General features: G+C 34.8%; 1 long non-coding RNA gene across 7 annotated transcripts; it reads left to right on the top strand.

Annotated features, from left to right (window-relative positions):
• Positions 1 to 11,571: 11,571 nt before the first annotated feature.
• LOC113281215 lies at positions 11,572 to 14,968 on the top strand. 7 transcript variants are annotated; one of them, XR_003325985.1, is made up of 7 exons: positions 11,572 to 12,752; positions 12,865 to 12,987; positions 13,118 to 13,497; positions 13,728 to 13,831; positions 13,920 to 14,012; positions 14,221 to 14,324; positions 14,719 to 14,968. It is a non-coding gene; the product is annotated as an uncharacterized LOC113281215 (long non-coding RNA). The 7 variants fall into 7 exon arrangements; XR_003325983.1 differs by having other exon boundaries at positions 13,081 to 13,497; XR_003325984.1 differs by having other exon boundaries at positions 11,573 to 12,752; positions 13,267 to 13,497.
• Positions 14,969 to 20,270: the final 5,302 nt, after the last annotated feature.

The raw sequence follows: 20,270 nt of genomic DNA, 5'->3' as shown, positions 1-20,270 counted from the left end.
ATATTGCGAAAGTGTCGCAGAATGATCTCAGAAACGACATAACAGATAATGTCATCTTCAAATTAAGAAAGGTATGACGATTTTGCGAAGATTAGAAGACTTGCGAAATCAACATTTGTAAGCTCGCGAAAGTTCCGCAAGAAAAATCCGAAAATAAAGGATGGATTAGATGTCATCCACTATGAAAAACTCTATATAAAGAGCCGATCAGCTATAAGGAAGAGAAAGATCTTTTTTGAGAGAGGAATAAAAAACAATTAGGAGAGAGAAAATCAAGAGTGGTTGTTGTTCTTAATCCCTTTATCTTTTCTTGTAAGATTGTTCAAAGATTCATCAATAAAATTAAGATTGTTCCAAAAATGAGTTGAATGTTAATGAAATCTTGTGAGGGGTGTAGTGTAGGATTTCCTGCAACTACAATAAGAATCTTCATCAATTCCATAACCTTTATCCCGACGTCGTTTAAGTTCCATATGAATGGTCCTACTAATTTCTGCGACAAGCTCTTCCGAGGTTCCATCATCTTCCAACTTGTATAATTTCTGTGCAAGTTTCCTGACATTCACACGCTTACCACCATTGACTACAATAGGTTCTCTTTCCCATGACTCTTCCCTTTGAATGGGTGTATGATCATAACTACGATCTGGAGTCAGATAAGAAAAAGTGTTGCAGAAATTGGTTTGTGTGACGTTCTCTCTGTCATGGTCAAGTTGGTCTAGTCTTTGTTGCATGTCTTGCAATCCATTCATAATCTGCATACAACTCGAATAAAGCCAATTAGAAGTAGAATTATCCCAACTTGGTGCTTGACTTACATACCACTACAAGGTTGTTGTTGGTATGTATGAAAATCACCATAAGGTTCTCTAGGATATGCATCATAGCCAATAAATTGGTTTTTATTGTATCCCATAGATGGTGGGTAATTGTCATAGTGTTGAGGTTGTTGAAAATCGTATTTATTGCTCCAATATGCTCCGTCCATAGAAATTTGTACCTGAAACAAGAGTTCTAAAAACTATGTTAAAAAACAGAAAATAAGAAATGTAAAAACAAAAAAAACAAAAAAACTAAAAACAAAAAATAAGAAACCAAAAACAAGTGACAACCGCTGCCTCCCCGGCAGCGGCACCAAAATTTGATTGTTGTCGTATGCATCAAAAATAAATTACTTTCTCACTACTCAAAATATATAATATAGCAAGGGCAATAAAGGATCGTTCCCACAGAGAAGTCTTGGGATGTCAATATGTTTCGGTTTCCTATATAGAACAAGGGGGGATTTCTGGTTTATGTATCTAAAACAAATATAAAAGCAAATAAATAAAAGTAAACAAATAAATTCAAAGATGTGAAAGCATTGGTTAAGGATTTCGTTTTCATTCACAAACATGTTCTTTTCATAATAATTAGAATTGATATTTAATCTCTACTTTATCAAAAGCCCTAGAATACCTTGTCGAAAGGATATCCCGCTAATTTCCTCTTGTCATCAACAAACACATTAAAAGATGCAAATATGAATTCTACCAAAAGAATAACCTAACGCCTTGCGCTAATCAAGTTCAATTCCCATGGAGCATTAAGATTCATGAAATAAGGCTAATCAATGCAACCGAAATACATTGCGCAATCGATTTAACAAAGGTCATGGTTTACATATGATTACAAGGATGTATCACTACAAGCTATAACCATATTTATGCTAATTGTGTTCAAGGATTATCGCTCGATGATTAACCCTAAACTAGAAATAGATGTGATTAAAAGTTCTACCAATTTGCAACTTGACAAAACAAACAATCAATCATGTTGTAATACGTCAATCATACAACTATATTATTAGAGAATCATGAACAATAAATATGAGACAAAACTAATCTATTGAATCAAAGAACCATGTTATGTGAAATCCAACTAATCCATAACCAATAATAATATTTTAGCTCATGCTCATGGAGTTCATAACAAGAAGAAAAAGAAAAGCTTTCATCTTTCTAAACCCTTGAAGAAAAGTAGAGGCAAAGATATGTGATGTGGTGCTCTGAAACCCTCTTATATGACTTTTCAATTCTGCTCCCGCACCCAAATAATTCTCTCACAGCCCGTTAGCCAAGCCCAATCAAAACAGGTCCAAGTCCATCTGAGCCAAACTTGGATTGGTGAGTCAACTCGTCGAACTCCGATTCCAGACGACAATAGATTCGTACCTATATTTGAACTTCCTCTATTCCAACCTCTCTTCTACCTCTTCTCAGACTCAAAAAAATACAAAAAAATAAAAATAAAAACGGACATCAATAGAAGATCGAAATCAAAAAATCGATCAGTAAACTAGTGAATCAATCGTAATTGATACAAACAGAAAAGATAAATAGAACAAACTTATTTGTTGTTCATCAATGCATCTTCATAATCTCATCAAATTTGAAAAACCGGTGAATACAACTCAACGAATTGATAGAAAATTAACAATATGTTGTTCTTCTTCTCGTTTTCCTCCTATCAAACTAACGAATAATCGTTTTCTTCAGTATGAAACTATCAAACACACGAATTCGTCCGAAGAAAAATCTCCAATTCTGTTTCTGAACGAGAGCAGGGAGAAGAAAGAGCTGAATTTGATTTGATTTTCAGTTTCTGGTAGGTATAAAACGACTATAAATACTGAAGGTTAATTTCGGTATTTTATGATATATTAAAAGATCCACTGACGTCAGAAAATCTGGAAAAATTTAAAACCTGGCCCCAAAAATTAAAGTTCTGGGCCTAGAAATATCAAAAAGTTAAAGTATGGAGTTGATAGTGAAGGATCCATTTGTTGGGGCTTCAAAATATTGAACCCATATAGTAGGGTGGTTCTAGTATTTTTCACTAAAAAAAAACTCCCAACTTGAATCCCTCTTTTTCCTTAGGATGAAGTTCAAAGGAAGACATTTACTTTACTTTTTTTTATTCATTTACAAAAGATTTACAAAAAAATATATGAAAACATTGATGGAGGAGCTTTACCATTTTACCTTAGGGATTTGGGAGCCGGAATATTGCGCCAAGATATATAGTATAACCTCTATAAAATAATAGTATCGGGACTGACAAAAATATATCAATTTATATTCTAAAATAACAATCAACAAAATGAACAAATACGCCTTATTCCATTGCAAATTGTTTTCGTCATTGTAAGATTCGTTCAATGAATGACACTAAATCAAAGAATACAAGTGAAGTGTTAGAAAAAAGGAAATTTGTCTAAAAGTACTAATTAGTTTGGTTGTTGTTCCCATTAGTGCTTCATCTGGTTGTTAGGTAGAGATGAGATATTTTCTTTTGTTCCTTTCCGGAGTCCCGGACCTTCCAGTCAAAATTAGTTTTTAGTTTGTTTTTTTTTTTTGTTTTTTTTTTCTAAAAGAACATAAACTTCATAATGCACAAAGATGAGAAAGAGGGAGGAAATAATCCTTCTACCAGTGGTTTTTCTTATGTGTTTCATTGTATCCAAACTCTGATATTAGTTGATTTAAACTTCACTGGGCTTCTGATCGCTGTCTTATGCGTCAAAAATAAATTACTTTCTCACTACTCAAAATATATAATATAGCAAGGGCAAGAAAGGATCGTTCCCACAGAGGGGTCTTGGGTTGCCAATATGTTTCAGTTTCCTAAATAGAACAAACAAGGGGGGATTTCTGGTTTATGTATCTAAAACAAATATAAAAGCAAATAAATAAAAGTAAACAAATAAATTCAAAGATGTGAAAGCATTGGTTAAGGATTTCGTTTTCATTCACAAACATGTTCTTGTCATAATAATTAGAATTGATATTTAATCTCTACTTTATCAAAAGCCCTAGAATACCTTGTCGAAAGGATATCCTGCTAATTTCCTCTTGTCATCAACAAACACATTAAAACATGCAAATATTAATTCTACCAAAAGAATAACCTAAACCTTGCGCTAATCAAGTTCAATTCCCATGGAGCATTAAGATTCATGAAATAAGGCAACCGAAATACATTGCGCAATCGATTTAACAAAGGTCATGGTTCACATATGATTACAAGGATGTATCACTACAAGCTATAACCATATTTATGCTAATTGTGTTCAAGGATTATCGCTCGATGATTAACCCTAAACTAGCAATAGATGTGATTACAAGTTCTACCAATTTGCAACTTGACAAAAAAAAACAACCAATCATGTTGTAATACGTCAATCATACAACTATATTATCAGATAATCATGAACGATAAATATGAGACAAAACTAATATATTGAATCAAAGAACCATGTTATGTGAAATCCAACTAATCCATAACCAATAATAATATTTTAGCTCATGCTCATGGAGTTCATAACAAGAGGAAAAAGAAAAACTGTCATCTTTCTAAACCCTAGACAAAAGTAGAGGCAACGACATGTTCTGTGGTGTTCTGAAACCCTCTTATATGACTTTTCAATTCTGCTCCCGCATCCAAATAATTCTCTCACAGCCTGTTATCCAAGCCCAATCAAAACAGGTCCAAGTCCATCTGAGACAAACTTGGACTCACCGAACTCCGATTCCATACGAGTTCTGTCGATTCCAGGCCAAATCATGCATACTTTGAGTCCTCCCCTGCATTCAGTTGCACACTCCAACAGCTGACCTGATCTTCGTAGAACGCAAGCTCCAGCCACTGCTAACCACTAGACGTCATATCATTTTCCCCATTATCTCCATCTGAGATGCAATCACCATCCTCAACTTCTTCACAACACTTCTTCCATCTTGTTCTCATTGCAGCTGCATCACTGCTTTGATTCCATCTCAACACTTCCATGCATTCGAGTTCAGCTCCAACTTGAGAGTATCTACCATCAGTGTGACCACCTTGTTCCATTCAACCCTTTACAGCTACAATTCCAACACCTTTCAGCTCATAACCACCAGTATCTGTTAGCTCGCAGCCATTAGCATCACCACCTGTAATTACACTGCATACCGACACCATCTGAAACTGTAGCAATTCATTACCACCAACTGCAATTGTACTGCACCCTCTTGTCCTTGTATAACAGCAACCACAAACAGCACCAGCAACTCGAGTCCTTCTCTTCGTTTCTTGACATCACTCCAACAAAAGTATCACCTCCATGTTCAACTCAGTAGCATCTACCACTTTAACTTCAATTGCAACTGAGATCAAAACCATCAATCCTGCATATAACCCATTATCATAGACACACACCAATAGGCACTACAACCTGCAATTCTAGTTCCATCTGAGCTTTAACTGCAGCTGCAACCAAGGTAGTTAATATCGCGTATCGGTATCGTATTGGTCAGGTCCTATACACCTATACAAATGATAATATCTGTTTTTACAGGCGATACATCATTTAATGTATAATTTCAAATAATTATAAAACCATAGTAAAAAATAATAAGAATCATACCCATATCTGAAATTTCCAAAATACAAGGTGGTTTATTAGCCAACGTTGTGATTGTTGTCCCATTATGCCGGTAAATATTTTTTATTATCCTTCATATTTATCTTTTATATTTCTCTACCTTGCAATCGAAATATGGTTTCCATCTTATATCCTACCATATAGTCATTGATTTTACATTATATTAGGGATTTTTACCTTCTCCAATTGATATTGTACTTGTCTGTAAATACTAGATGCATGTTGATGAAAAATTTATTCACGAAACCGATATTATCGGTATACAAGTAAAACCGATATATCGGTCTGTACCGGCTTGTACAACTGATAATATCATTTCGACCTAGTTAGGTCAAATAGTCTGGGACAGCTATTAACACCCATGGGTGCATTTAGTGAGACTCCATTGGTTGTCCCTAATCTTTGACTGGGCTCCAGGTATCAATATCCTGCGAAATGACCAAATGGCCCTTCTTGCTCAAAACGGCTGGTTTCTCATTCTTTTGCGTCGTATGACTCTAAAACACCTAAATAAACTCAAAAGCAAACATAAGATACAAAATTTAAAGAAAACTCACAAAGAAATCATAAACAATAGATAAGTATCAAGGCGTTTTAGACATCTTCCTTTCACTTGGACTAACATGCGCATAGGGAATCAAAACATTCAAGAAAGAATAGATAGAGTTTTTGTTAATCATAAATGGCTTGAGTTTTTTCCAAATTCTTGAAATAATCACCTTACAAGAGTAGCCTCATATCATGCCCCCATTCTTTTAGAAACAATTCCACCAAGAGAGAAAATTTCTAGGCCTTACAGGTATATGAGATGCTGGTCTGAACATAAAAGTTATAATGATACGATAAATAATTCCATTAACAAGAGTAAAGGAAAACATAAAAATTTGTTAGGAATGTTGAAACATGTTGAACATGATCTTAGAACATGGAATAAGAAGGATTTTGGGAATATATTTAGAAATATATCTAAAATTCTCACTACTATTGAAGAAGAAAATCGAAAACCTTACTGTTTAAAAACTAAATTGAAAATAGAACAACTTCAGAATGATCTTAGCTCATGGTATGAAATAGAAAAAATATACTGGAGTCAGCATGTTAAAGATAAATGGATCAAGGAAAATGACAACAATACTAGGTTTTTTCATCAAAATGCTTCTGAAAAAAGAGTATTACCAGCATATACACTCTTAGACATAATACATGCTTATGGATAGAAGGGCAGAGTCAGTTAAGTTCTATGTTAAATAAACATTTTAATAATATTGCTGAAACAAGTGGGATGGATATTAACCCCATTTTCAAAGAGATTTTAAAACCAGCTATTGATGAGACTGATAACGAAAGACTTAGTAAAATCCCAAGTGAAGATGAATAAAAGAAGCTCTTTTTATGATGAATGCTTGGGGGGCTCCTGGTCCTGACGGTTTTCCCCCAGGTTTTTATTAACAACACTGGGCCTTATTAAAAGAAGACATTTTTAGATGGATTCAAAATGTTTTTAGAGAAAAAACTTTTAACAAGAAGATAAACCATACTTATCTTTAATACCCAAAATACAAAACCTAAAAACACCTAGCGATTTTCGACCAATTAATTTAAGTAATGCCCTCTATAAAATAATTTCTAAGATTATCGCCAATATACTTAAACCTTTATTAGGTAATTTAATTTCCCAGAATCAATCTGCGTTTATCCAGGGAGACAGATAACGGATAATATTGTGGTATCTCATGAGATCCTTCACACTATGAAAACTAGTAAAAAGAAAAATGGTCATATGGCCATCAAGTTACACCTCTCAAAAGCCTTTGATAAGCTGGAATGGAACTTGATTTTATTAGTTTTCAATCAATTAGGTTTTTCTGAAGATTTCTGTGATCTTGTTTTTGCCTGTATTTTCTCTGTTACTTACTCTGTTCTGGTGAATGGGTCTCCGGGTGAATCTTTCTCTCCTACTAGAGGTATTAGGCAGGGGAATCCTATGCCCCCCTACATTTTTTATCATTTTTATGGAAGCCCTGTCAAGATTGTTGAATTTTGCTGAAGTGTCAGGTAAAATCACAGGAATAAAAGTTACAAAAGATTGTCCTTCGATTACTCATCTTTTCTTCGTTGACGACTCCTTTCTATTTACTACAGCTAGTATAGCCCAGTCTAGAAACTTACTTAAAGTGCTAAAAAAAATTAGTGATTCTTCATGACAAGTTATTAACTATCAAAAATCGGGTAACTCTTTTAGCAAAAAAGTCGAAAATAAACATTGCAAGTTGCTGGCTAGGATTCTTAAGGTTGGCAGAATAACAAAGAATGACACATATCTAGGAACTCCTTTATTCTTTAACATATCTAAGATCTTTAACTATCAAAATATTCTAGATAAAGTTTATAGTAGGGTTCAAGGCTAGAAGGCTAAGTTTCTATCACAAGCTGGTAGAACAACTTTAATTTCATCGGTTTCTTGTGCCATGCCTGTGTACCAGATGATGTGATTCCTGATTCCTAAAAAAACTCTAGATAAAATTGATGCCCTTCAAAGGGATTTCTGGTGGCAAAAAAAAAATGTAACAAAGGAATATACCTCAAAGCTTGGGAATAAATGTGCATTAGTAAGGCTGATGGTGGTTTAGGAATTAAAAACCCTTATATTTTCAATCTAGCTTTGCTAACTAGGTTGGCCTGAAGGCAATTAGAAAATACAGATCAGTTATGGTGTGTGATTCTAAGGTACAAGTATTTTCCAAAGAATAAACCATTGTACTATAAAAAGAAAAAAGTAAAATTTTGGGTGTGGACTAGCATTTGTAAAGGGTTAGACATTATCATAGAAAATCATATTTGGCAGATAGGAAATGGAAAAGATATACAAATTTGGACTGAAAAATGGCTCCCAAGTAGGAAAATACCAAAACAAAAAAATAGTTTTATTGCTAATACAGTTACTAAGGTTGCTGACATAATTGACAGTATATGGGAAACTGGAACTTCGATATTATAAACAACTTGTTTGAGAAGAGTGACATTGAAAAATTGAGAATGTTTGAACCTAGTGATAAGTTAGATAAGAAAGATGAGAGAAGATGGCTGGGAACCAGAGATGGTACAATATTCGTAAAATCTGCTTATAACTATTTATGTAACAAGAAGCATTTAAACCGTAAAGTTGAATGTGTAGGAATATGGAAGCTTAATGTTATGGTTAGAGTTAAGAAATTTATGTGGAAAGCTCTGAGTGATTGTCTGCCAGTCAGAGAAAGTTTAGGTTACTACACTCCTATTGACATCACCTTCCCTTTATGTAGCAGTAATGCTAGAGAAAATATCAAACACCTATTTACTGAGTGTGTCTTCTCTGAAGCTATTTGGAGAGGCCTTTCTTTTTCAAGAGTTTTCTACGATGTTGCTAACTTAAACTTCAAAGATTGGTGTGTTTCTTGGTTAAAAGATGGTAGTAATCGAGACTTTATTGTGTATGTTCTCTGGTATATTTGAAACCGGTGCAGGGTTGTCTTTGATAATGTCAGTGTTAATCCCATTGAATTGGTTGAGTTCATCAGGAGAGATTTACCGAACTACACTAAAAACAAGAATTATACCGATGCAATCAGAATTGGTGTCAGTACTTGTGATAAATCTCATCCTAATTGTTCCTTTGCAAGACATGAGCTGGAACATGATACATCTTATGTTTTCTTTGATGCTGCTTTCCAGAATGCTACAAAAAAATTTGCTTATGGAATTGTTAAAACTGATAGTTCAGGTTGCATTCTTGACTTTTCAGGAGGCACAGGATGGTGTTCAAGCTCATAAGAAGTAGAGTCCAGAGTCTGTAGAGAAGCTATCAAGTGGATGCAAGGATTCAGAGTTGAAAGAATAGTTTTCCTCAATAAAAACAAAAACGTTATTAGCAGTATGAAAAAGAAGAACAATTTTGCGGTCGACTGGAGGTCCAAAGAAGTTCTGCAGCAAGCCTTAGATTATGACCAGTTTCTTGCTAGTTCTTCTTTCGTTTTTATTAAAAGGAAATGTAATTTTATTGCGGATAAGTCTAGAATGGATGTTTGGATCCTTAGGCTTTGTATTCTAAACAATGTACCTTTAGCTTCTTAGTTCTTATATAATGTTCTTTTATCAAAAAAAAAAAAATTCCCTCTCTTTAGCTAAGCATAAAATACATCATTATTACAAAACCAAAACTGGGTTAAGAAGATGGCTTACGTGGGCTTAGAACAACCTATAACCAACAAGAAGAGAAGATGGGATATTTTTCATAAACCGTGAGAACCATGCATGTTCCCTATTTTGTCCCCCCCCCAAAAAAAAAGAGGAAGCACTATGTGAGGGTTTTCGTTTATTTTCTGTTTGGTTTTCTTTTGGGGCTTTGTCTGCATTGCATTGAGATTTCTCTCAAATCTGGTATAGATAGCCAAACCACTTGCGAGTACTCAGTTATCTTAAAAGTAGTGCAGACAGATACTTAGTTTTTATCACGTCTTTTATAAATTCTAAGTTTCCAGTTTTTTATTTGTTTAATTCATTTGTTTTAGTCTTCCATTATGCTTAACAACTCTATTTTCTGAGACGTCTGATCCCAACAACTTTTTTCTTTTGAAAAACCTATATTAGAAACTATTCTTCATCATCCACAACTTAAATTGTTTGTATCATAATAAATCTTCTGCAAGAGAAACGCAATGCGGTGAAACCATTGTAGAACTGGTATGACAATAGTTTCTTATACGTTATGTAACTGTGTGTTATGAAAAGTCTCACCGCTTACATAACAGTTATTGTCCATTGCAATCAATGTTGTCATACATGACCTAGTAGAGTTTGACTGCGCATCAAGTTCCAGGTGAGACAGTTAGTGTTGTTATTTCATCTCTATTGTGTAAGACTAATGTATCAATCTGCATCGTAAGTTGTACATGAATTGCTAAAGATGATACAATTAACACTTTATCGTTTCAATTTTATTAAAGTTTAGGATTATATAAAGAACTGCAGTTCACCTGAAACATCCATATATCTGTGTCGGCTAGAAGCTAGGACTAAAAATTGGTGTAGAAATTTGAAGACCAGTGCTGCTACACGCTTTTCACTGGTTCGGTTTGCATTAATGTTGTTAGAGCATTGCTCGGCTGATCTCGCAAGTTTTAATTATTTCAAGTTTGTTGTCAGTGTTAGATGCAAAAAACTCTATCTTGATTTCTAGTCTACTAAAGTCAAGTCTCGGACTACGTTTTAGAAATTGGTAGTTGCGTATCAGACATCACTGAATAACCCTCAACGATTGAAGACTGGAGAACTTCATCAACAAGAGGTATGTGTAGACTGAAAATTTCTATTTACTCACATGAATCACCATTCTACCTATACGAGACTAAGTCGTATGACTTCTAGTAGATTTAATATTGCAAAGAAGAAATTTTGATTCAAGCTTGTATTGTTAAACATCTCGAAATACGATTCAAGCAATGGATGTTCATAGGTCCTTAACCATCTTCATTTGAAATAATTTATTGTTGAAGAACTGTGTTTATGTCATATAGATCATTTGAAAATTTCCCAACAAAAGATATTTTATATTCATGGCATTTAGGAATGTTTCAAAACATCAAAAGATAGTTTCAAGAACTTACTGAAATTTGGACTCTGGGTAAGTACACGTACCTAGTACCCAATATCATAGACATCTGAGGTTCTGGAGTATAGGTAGGTACGCGTGCCTAGTACAGTTACCTTAAGGTTGTGGATTTGAGAACGAGTACACAGTACACCAAACTCCCGGATTCGTAACAGCAATTCGTAACGGCTTTGTGGCCTTTACAGATGGCCGTTACGAAAATGTCGTAACAGGCAGAAGTCGTTACTAATGTTTTAAAATTCGTAACAGAGGCCAGCCGTTACGATGTTTTTTATAGGCATGCCACTCACACGTTTGGTCACACTTGGGTCGTAACACTCTCGGTTTGTGCGTGCGTCATTCACATGCTTGCTATTGTGTATAGCTAAACTAATATCTCCACCCTTCTTTTGTTTCTCGAGATGCAATTCCAAACAAAAAATCTTAGATACCACTTCCATCTTTATCTCCATCTCTCATCTTTTCATCTCTATCTCTGTCTCTCCGCCTCTTTGTTAGAACGAGGGAAACAAAACTTTTCCTCACCGAACGACCCGCGATTCTTCGTTTCTCAAAGAAACAGCAGAAGAAAAAACAGTGTTGGAGAGAATATATGAACACACCGATCTCAAAATCAAAACATTTTCGTTCTAAAAAGAACTATCACCCATCAAAACCATTGAGATTTCAATAGATTTTGGTCATAAATCTCATGGCATAAAAGCAGCGCGTTCTTGAAGAACAACAATAAAGATAAGTATCTTACTTTGAGTTATTTTGGATTGTAATATTGATCTAATCAAGTTTTCATCAAGAAAACAATTTTCAGAAATCTATGGTTTATAAAAAAGAAACCCTAAAATTTGATTTCCATGTCGATACTTTGATCTAACTTTTAATCAGATTTTAGATCTATGTTCTCCTCATCTCAATCTATCTTTTGAGATAAAAAAAAAATCAAAGAAATTTGAAGAATTTTTTTATGAAATCTCGATCTCTCTGTCTTCAATCTTGATTAAAAACGAGTTTCGGATTTATAATCAGCATACTTGAAATTCTATCACGCATATCGTTGTTTTGATTTTCATGGAATTCAATTTTTCGATCTCATATTGGACTTTGTACCTGTTATTGAGAGATTAAACGATTTAATATCAAGATATGCTTAGCAACATGATTATATTCAACAACAGAAGCAACATGATTATATGATATGGAATATGTATCTAATCAGAAACTTTAATTTTAATCTTATTATCAGAATCAATATTCTACTAAACATCTATTAGTGGTGATAAAAGCTGAGGTACCAAATGAAGTCTCTAAAGAGCAACAGAAGCACTCACTAGCATCTGTGACATGACATTCAAAAGCAGTAAAGTTATAGAACACTGAGCATGGTAAAGCTTGCTAAGCATGCACTGCCATGAGTAGCTACAAGTTCAATCTTGTACATAAAGCAATCTTGTACACAAAGCTAAGTGCAACTCTATCTCAATCTTGTATCATCTTTAAATGTTGCCTGTAAATGAAAAATTTTGAAAAATTTTCCCGAAAAAGAGATAATCTTGCGTAGGGTCATTGGTTATATCTTGCGCTTACGACCAAGATGATACAGTTGAGCTTGCGCCAAGATGATAGGGTTGAGCTTCTTCTGAATCAGTACAAAGCCAATCTGAGTAGCATTTATTCTTATTTGCGTTACTATTTCTCCCTTTTTCCCCTTTAAACAAGGGGGTCACTAAGTATGCTACCTTCCATTTTGTCTTTGCAGCCTAATTTGATCTTCAACGAGGCGAAAACTACACTCCATGCATCCATTCATGTTCCATCATATGTCGACTGGAGCATTGATGGAGTGATGAAGCATGTAAAGTCTGAAAAGTTCACAGAAAAGGTAAATGTAACCCCATTTAGTAGCCATATGGTTGTAGGTTATAGCGGATTTTTTTTATGTGTGGTGTCCATTTTCATTTCTAGCTTTATTCAGGTTCGTCACTTAATGTCTGAATCTCATTTTTGTGGAGGCCTAATGCGTATAATCAAGCAACTTCTTCAGGGTTCATTGAATGATCAATGAATGACTCAAATTCTTGGTTGAGAACTTGAGACTGAATGTCTATCATTGACAGTTTTGGTTTGATAATGTGCATAAGAATTCCATACTTGGTTGCAGTCAAATATAAACATGGTGCATGCGCTGCATTGCTCAAACCTTCAGCTGCAAAGCTTCTTGTTTTGCCCTCACCTCTGAAATTCATAAGTGAGCTTAATCTAGATGCTAGGTTCTTCTATAGAGGGCTCTTGTTGAAGCTAATAAGGATAGAGAGAAGAATATATTTAAAGGAGCACCGTTTCCATCCCCATCTCATTCTGATGCTGAGAATCTGTGCAGAATTTCTCTGAGGTATGAATTTCTCCCGCTGTTAGATTCTTTAGTTTCGTTTTGTTGAATCTTGTATGTGTTAAGTTTAAAGAAGAATTTTGAAGGTATTGATAATGAAGATCTTTTCTTATGTGTAATCCAAACTCTTCTTTCGAATAGTAAACCTTGGGTAATTTTCATTTTAAAGATTTGTGATTGATTTCTGATATACTTTGTTGTTCTTGTTTGCAACAAATTTCTACTGAAATCAGCAAAGAGAGGGAACACTACGAGTACATAATTAATGAAGGGAATATTCGAAGGAGCTAAATGGATATTTGTTATGAGCACCTCTAAGAAAATCTACGCTTGCGAGGTAATAAGATTTTAGCAATCTCATGCTATTGTGCTAATTTATTTTGTTGTTGTTGTTGAATTGCTTATACTGTGGTTGATATGTGCAGAAAAAGAAAGGGTGTTACCATCATTCGAGTTTTCTTGCTGGATGAACTAACTGAGTAGCAGGAAGACTTGTTACAGAGAATGGAGAGCTAAAGGTTAGTTGTTGCTTTCCTAATCAATCTTAGATCTGAAAGTGTTGTCAAGGACATAGATGACCACATTACAGATGTAAGTTAATTAATATGTTTCATAGGAAGAAGCATTTTGATATTCCTTGAGTTGATTCATATGTTTCGTTGTTTAGTAATTGTGCAGCTTAATCTCAGTTTCTAAATCAAGATATATGTTTTTTGTGTGATGCAGAATGAATCTACAAAGGAAAGACCACAGTTGATGTTTTCGCTGATGCTCCAAAGTTCATTACTGGAAGAAGAGAACAACTTAGTGGACTGTTGCATTGCATATAGGTATGCATTTTAACGATTGTTGGGCCTGACCTAATTATGTTGTTAACGATTTAGAATTTGATTTTTTGTTGAAGATGCTATACATGTGTTGGTTGCAGTTCCACTTGAAGCTGTGATGTCTTTAATGGCGAAAATGGCCGAGGTCCAGTTTTTGTAAGAGACTTGTTAGAAATTGGCCGTTTTCGTCTTTGAAGACATCATTGTAAATGGTTTTTTGTAATAAGTTGCTGGAAATTGACACCATCATGCTGCAAGCCTGCAAGGATAAATTCATAACTTGCTGTGTTACAGAATTTTTTTGTTCAAAGAAAATTTTTTGTGTTCAAGGATAAATTCATAACTTCCAACATCTAAGTTTACTTGTCATAATAATGCAGCATGTTATATTTTGTAGGATTGCCTACATCGAGTTTTCTGATGCCCAAGCTTTCAACAAAAGCAAGCCTGCAAAGGATATAAAGCTTAGTTGCGGTTATTTGAATGACGCTATATTTCATCAGAAATGGTGGAGAACAAAGCTGCTAAGATTTGTAAGTTCCATGTATTCAAGTTTTGTAGGCAGTTAGTAAGTTTCTATGTGTTCCCTTAGAAATTTGGAACCTTCCATGTATTCCCTTAGAAATTTGATGCAAAAAAAAAAAAAAGTTTGGTACTTAGAGAAATTTCAGTTTTTGTGTAATTTATATCTGTTAAGTTCTTTTGTAATATAAATCTGATATGAATTGAATGAATGTGATATGAATAGATTGAAGAAATTGTTGTTGAGTGTGGATGATGAATGTATTAGGTATCGAGTTTAGAAATCCGGCTTATTTCCGGTAGAAAATGAACTGCCGGTCAGCCTTGACCTGGTCAGGTCAATGTTGACTGGCAGTAATTTTTTGCTGTTACGAAATATTTGTAACGGCTTAAGCTGTTTCAAACTGCCACATACGGCTCCCACATGTTACTAATGTGCCACGTAGTAACGGCCAGGGGATGTTACAAATAAAAGTTTGTGACAGTTACCTTAAGGTTGTGGATTTGAGAATGGAAATAATACATGTACCTAGTATGCACAGTGTATTGATTTAAGTTCGTGAACAACCAAGCAGTACACATACCTAGTACGCGTACTCTTGGTCCCTGAATTCACGAACTGGTCATAGGTATGCGTACGGTTTCGTATACCTACCCACTAAGAATCATGCAGATGCTTATAGACTATTTTTAAAAATATGTTTAGCATTGCTATGACACTCATAAACACCTCTAAGACATCATTGATCACTAAAACACCTTTTGTTGAGAATAATGATTTAAATTTGAAGTGTTAAATGAATACGATGTTGCTTTTGAGTTCGAATGGCATATTTGTCGAGAACTATCATTATACATGGTTCTTATACCCGGACCATAGTGTATATTCTTCTATGTGATTTCAAGACATATATCTCACATGCTTACATAGATTCCTTACAAGAATTTCTTCTAAATAGAGAAATAAAGTGTTTTCTTGAATCTCAAGTTATCTTAACTTGAACTCTAAGCAACCCCCAGTCTTGAAAATCTATAAATAGAGAAACTCAAGCAACCGGGAAAATCAATCATTGGCACTTCTGTTATTGTCCATCGCTTCCACAATAATTATTTTCTATTGCAATCAACATTGTCATTCATGCAAGTTCCGTGTGAGTCAGTTATTCGTACTGTTATTCCATCTCTATTGTGTAAGATTAGTGTATCGATCCGCATCGTAAGTTGTACCTGAATTTGTTAATATGATACTCTCTTTGTCCCTATTATATAGGCGGAGTTTGTAAATTTTGTAGTCCCGTTAGATAGGCTGAGTTCTAGTTTCTAGGTTATTTTTCTCTCATATACCTGTATTTATGATACATGGTTATCATACAATTTACTTTAATGTGAGGTGAAGATTTATAGATCTTTAATATATAATGTTTGTATTGGGATAAGACGAGGGTAAATTAGGAAAGTAAGAGAAAATTTATGAAAACCAAAAACTTCCTTATTCTATGAGATTTCTGCTTTTCCGCCTATATAATAGGGACGGAAGGAGTATAATTTTCTATTTATCGTTGCAATGTTATTAAAGTTTAGGTTTATTTACAGAACTGCGGTTCACTTGAAACGTCCACATATCTGTGTCGGTTAGAAGCTAGGACTAGCAATTGGTGTAGAAATTTGAAGACTGTCACTGTTGCACGCTCTTCACTGGTTTGGTATGTATTAGTGTTGTTAGAGCATTGGTCGGTCGAACATGCAAGTTTTTCTATCTGATTAAATTTTTACAGAGTTAATAAATTTTCGTTAAGACTTGTGAATAATTGGATTTTAGATTTAACTTCTAATGCTAAAATAAGAAAATTGAACAAAGATGATGTCAAGATAATTGAGAATACTGCGTCTAAAGATTCAACCATTTACCAATTTTTATGTGATTTAACAATAATTTTTATCATGCAATCCAAACATTCGATTTGATTCTAAATCACTGTCAAAGAGTAGATTTTCAAAATATTAATTGTTAATCGCAAGTATTTTATTCAAGAGAAAAGAAATGAAAACCATCAAAAATCATAGACTAGGCATGCATAATCAAGAGAAAACATAACTAATTAATGAAAACCATCTAATCAAATTTTATTCAATGCAATAATCATAAAAAGAAATGCATAAATTAATTTTAATAGACTTACCACATATTATTGGAAAAACGTATTCCTCCGTCACCTCCACAAAGGGGTTTAGCTATTCATATTGGAAACACGCTCAAAAGTCATATTCATAGCTCCAAAGTGTTTACAAATGATGAAAAGGAAAAGTAAGTGTTGCAAATTCAAAGTAACTGTTGCAAATAATCAGTTACACGTACTATTGAAGAACGACAATTTTCTGCGAGTCTCTTCAGTAGGTCGTGTTCTTCCTATTGCAGCAGCAGAAAGTTTTTCTCTGCAACTCGATTTTCTCTATTCTCTGGTGAAAATACGAGGGTACCCAAATACACCACAATCTTTTTGTTTAAACCTATAAGTCCTCCATCGAAAGTGATCGTCTATGGACAGAGTCGAGACACTCAAAACTTTTGGAACTCATTCCTATGTGCGCGAGATTGAGATAAACAACTATCCAGACAAATCAGATTGTCACAAACACAGACTTATGAGGTCTTAAACGTGTTTACCTGTTCTGATACCAATTGAAAAAGCGGGGGTCTAACAACCACACTGTTGATGGTGGATTTTCAACAGAGGGAAAAATTATAAAATCATGATACTGCATGTTTCTGACCCGGCTTCAGGAACGCATGTGACGATTCATATCTTAAGATCCGTGAACCGTTTCACGAGCTCTCATCGAGTTCCTCTCAGATCCATGATGAATATGTTTCTCGAAAGGCATCCCACTAGCTGAGTGTTCGATGCTACGCATTTCATCATGCCCTCTATGTAGAATAACATGATTGGGCGGTCATCCTACATAATTGTTTGTTGAGAGGTCTTAACGCCTTCAGGAGGTCGGCGACTCGCTGTTCCCTGACTACATAGAGACCCGCCTATACATAGAAGAATTATTGGGCGGTCCTCCTACATAATTGTTTGTTGAGAGGGAAAAACGCCTTCAGGACGTCGGCGACACTCGCTATTCCCTGACTATGTAGAGAAACCGTGTATAGATTCAGGCGGCTCTCCTACATAATTGTTTATTGAGGGAGCTAAACGCCTTCAGGACGTTAACAACGCTGCACGATTATTCCCTGACTATACACCTTTTCAGAACGAGTATGATGCTTCAACTATCTCATATCTCGATTCTACAATAGATTAATTCTACCGTGACATTCGCAGTTTAATTCCTAGAAAATAATCTATTATATCTCATTACTCCGTTCCATGGCTGATCCGCGGCTGATCCCATGGATTAGTAATAAATAGCCAATATATCTCATTACTCTGTTCCCTGAATTCCCCGGCTGGATTCATGGAATAGTAATTGAAAAAGAGGGGGTCTAACAACCACACCCAATATTCCTCTTAGCAATCTGTATGGACAAACTCCAACATACTTTTAAGATAATAAACTAGACAGTCAGACTCAATTTTAATAAAAGTATATGAAAGAGTTATATCTCACTTTCTCGATTCTATACTTACTCGAGCAAATAGAAATCTGCGAGTCTAATTGAATACAAGAGAAATCACTTGAACGGTACCAAAGACCAATGTTCAAGGATCAATCAATTTCAATCAACAACCAGAGGTTGGATTTCCCAATTGATCGATTCAACACACAATCTGTGATATTTCAATTATATAACAAAATATAATGCGGAAAAGAAATAACACAGATACCAGAATTTTGTTAACGAGAAAACCGCAAATGCAGAAAAACCTCGTGACCTAGTCCAGATTGAACACACACTGTATTAAGCCGCTACATACACTATCCTACTACAAACTAACTTCGGTCTGGATTGTAGTTGAACCCCAATCAATCTCATAGTGATCCAAGGTACAGTTGCTCTCCTTACGTCTCTGATCCCAGCAGGATACTACGCACTCGACTCCCTTAGATGATCTCACCCACAACTAAGAGTTGCTACGACCCAAAGTCTAAGATTTTAATAAACAAATTTGTATCACACATAAAAGTCTACGGTAATAGATAAATCTGTCTCCCACAGAAATACCTACAATTTTTTGTTCTGTCTTTTGATAAATCAAGGTGAACAGGAACCAATTGGTAACCCGAACTTATATTCCCGAAGAAAAGCCTTATCAATCACCTCACAATAATCTTAACCGACTAGCGAAAGAAGATATTGCGGAACCACAAACGATGAGACGAAGATGTTTGTGACTTCTTTTAATCTTGCATATCGGAGAAATCAATCTCAAGCCAATCTTACGATTGTACTTAGTACGATAGAAACATCAAGATCAGATCACGCAATTACAAAGAAAATAGTTGGGTCTGGCTTCACAATCCCAATGAAGTCTTCAAGTCGTTAACCTACAGGGTCTCGGTAGAAACCTAAGGTTAAAGGAGAATCGACTCTAGCTTATACAACTAGTATCACACAGGAGGTGCGGGGATTAGGTTTCCCAGTTGCTAGAGTTATCCTTTATATAGTCCTTCAAATCAGGGTTTGCAATCTAAGTTACCTTGGCAACAAAGCATTCAATATTCGTCGTTAGATGAAAACCTGATTAGATTCAAGCTAATATCTTTCAACCGTTATATCGAAACTTAGCTTGTTACACATAAATGAAATACATGTTTATTTAGGTTTGTGTAACCGTACCCAAATATGTACACTTAGTTGGTTCAACAGTAGTTAACCAAATGGTTAGCCATATGAGCACTTTCATATCAACCATATTCTTCTTACCATAACTAGTTCAAATGACTCAAATTAACTAGTTAGAGAGTTGTTCAATTGCTTAGATGTTATAGAAGTATACAAGACACAATCGAAGCAAAAACGATTTGATTCACTCTAATTGATTCATGAACTTTATAGCCACGGTTTGCAAATATGCATTCCTTAGTTTATATAAGTTTAAGTTCACGAATAATCATTTTTAGAAAATAACCAACTTAAGTACGCATACTGCGGACTTAAGTACCCGGAATAAGTTTGTTTTCAGTTCATAAACTCCAGCAGATTTTCACGGGACGTCAATTTCCGATAGTGCGCGTACTGGTACGCGGACTTTAGTTCCGGTTTTCCTGAGCAGCAAAGTACGCATACTTTGGTTCAAGGAATAAGGACTTACACACGTATGAGTTATCACACAATGTTTATATCCAACAATGGTTGTATATTCTAAACTCTCATTTCAATCATTAAAACATTCTTAGAGGACGTTATATAGTTGTTGTTCACAAACCATTTTTCGTCAAAGCAATTTTCAAGTAATTGAAACTTAATATGACTTTCGT

Source organism: Papaver somniferum, chromosome 5 (genome assembly GCF_003573695.1).
Source record: "Papaver somniferum cultivar HN1 chromosome 5, ASM357369v1, whole genome shotgun sequence".
NCBI classification, from domain to species: domain Eukaryota; kingdom Viridiplantae; phylum Streptophyta; class Magnoliopsida; order Ranunculales; family Papaveraceae; genus Papaver; species Papaver somniferum.
The sequence above is the reverse complement of the archived record's forward strand: the minus strand, read 5'-3'. Positions and strand labels throughout refer to the sequence as shown.